We start from the raw sequence: 2,448 nt of genomic DNA, 5'->3' as shown, positions 1-2,448 counted from the left end.
ATATATACATATATACGTATATTCTGCATGCTCAACGGCATTATTTGTTATTCATTAAGTGCGGCATAGGGGATTAGTCATACTTGCTTTGATGTTGTATAGATATGGCAATGTCATTATTATTTAAAATGAAAAATAATATCACCCAACATTTAATAGAACATGGGATTGAACTTCCAGTGGATGGAAGTTCCTGCAAACTTCAAGCTGGAAAACAAACAGGTTTGCCACGAAGACAATCACGAAGGAATCGAACTTTCAATTTCCGTCAATGATAAAACATTCCATAGAAATTTCTCGTTATTCAAGTGCTACCAATTTGAAATAGTTACCAATTTACCAAACTTTTATTTCTGGTTTTCTTCTTTTATACATTCTTTTCCATCTTCCTTAATTTTATTTGAATGAAAATCTAAATAGTTCCCTTGCACCTCTCAATAATGTCATCTCTCTGTAATAGTAGTTCCTTAACAAGATTGTTTCCTCGTTATTTATCTATTCTATTCTATTTTTCTAATGCCTCCCCTATCCTACCCCTTCTTTTTACGCATTCCTGCTTTCCTATTTTTATTCATTCTTCCATTCCTTCTTTCTGCGCTTTTAATTCATACTTTCAGTCAGTTTATCTTAGGCTCTCTTTTTCCAGTCTATCAGTCACACATTCACCATAATTTCGTTTTCTCTTTTCTGTCGCACTTTATTCTAATAATCTCTCGATCTCTCGCTTAGTAAGCTTTAGCTCGAAATCTATCTAATCATTAAAATAAAATAGCATGTATGCTTCCTCGAAATATTAAAATGTTTTATTGGTAGTTGTTTATTTATCATTCTCTATATTACAAACAATATATCAAATCGTATTCTCCATTTCGCTCCAATTTTTTTTTTCTGTTTTGTGTTTTTTTCATTTATATCATCTCCTTAACTCTTAATTTCATTTGTTATTTCTCAGCCATTCCCTTCTTTCATCCAATCATTCGAAACGTGTTTCCTCTCTAGGTATAATATCAACAATATTTCCACTTGTTATGAATTACCTAGAAACGCTAGGTAGACTACTCTGCTTCCTCTGACAATCACATTAATATACACCCAGGCACAAACACTTCGATATATGCGTATGTATATATATATAGGTACATACATATACTTACACACGTCGTGTGGTCGTGCACTCGAGATCGTGGTTTCAATTCCTGGACTGGATGGTCCGTTAAGTTCTGGAGCAATACACTCAAGTTGCTTTGCGACCATTTCAACGTCTGACGCGTAGAGCGTGCACCTCTTCAGGCAACGTCAATTTGATAGATAGAGTGAACTAATGTTCACCATAAACATTCGATCACTATTAGCATGTCATTATGCGTAGGTTCAGCAAGAAATTGCAAAACCTCTTTCTCGGACTACAAGAGACGACTAAATTATATATATATATATCGTGAATCCAATAATGGGGCATTTGGGTTATTATTTTACATGATTATAAATAATGTTTATGTACTATTGGTTTTATATTTTGGCATAAGGCCAGCAATTTCAGGACAGTGAGTAACTCGATTACATTAACCTCAGCGCTCAACTGGTACTTATTTTACCAACCCCGAAAGTCAAAGTTGGCATCTACAGAATTTGAACTCAGAACGTAAAGATGGACAAAATGACTCTAAGCATCTTGCCTGGCGCGCTAACGATTCTGCTAGCTCGCTGCCATATAATTATGTAATATTACAGCATATTACATATAAACCTTGCTCGTCTCGACAGACATGAGTAAAGAATGCAATACACATGATACTCGAGAAAATACGACCATAGTAGGGGGAGCCTATGTACGTATACTTATCTATATACATGTATATATTTCGCTAAACTAGACAGCGAGATCTCCATCTATCTACCTTTCCTTGCAACCTACATTATTATATGACTAGGGCGAATGGAGTGTACGTTCGAGCATGTGTGCGGGCATTCGTGAATGTTGATATGTATTTATGTGATGTTCTGTTCGAAATCCAAGTAGCACTTCTCACAGCTATAATCAAAATCCCCTTTCAACTGATTCATTTATATCGTCTGATAATCGCTGAATATATGAATAGGAAACTATTTGGTAACAACATCAATTCACTGTGATAAGCCAATGACATAAGTTAATATACCCGCTCTATTAATTTATTACCTAATAAACGGGAGTAAAGGCGCATAGCTCAGTGGTTAGATCATTGGGCTCACAATCATGAGGTAGTGAGTTCGATTCCCGGACTTGGTTGTGTGTTGTGTCTTTGAGTAAGTCACTTTATTTCACGTTGCTCCAGTTCACTCAGCTGTAGAAATGAACTGCGATGGTTAGTCTTCCACAAACAACCTAACTCTGACTTGTGTTTCGGAACGTAAGTTTCTGACTGATAAAAATTTGGGCAACTATGCATATATATATATATATATATA

Source organism: Octopus bimaculoides, chromosome 7 (assembly GCF_001194135.2).
Source record: "Octopus bimaculoides isolate UCB-OBI-ISO-001 chromosome 7, ASM119413v2, whole genome shotgun sequence".
Lineage (NCBI taxonomy): Eukaryota > Metazoa > Mollusca > Cephalopoda > Octopoda > Octopodidae > Octopus > Octopus bimaculoides.
The sequence above is the reverse complement of the archived record's forward strand: the minus strand, read 5'-3'. Positions refer to the sequence as shown.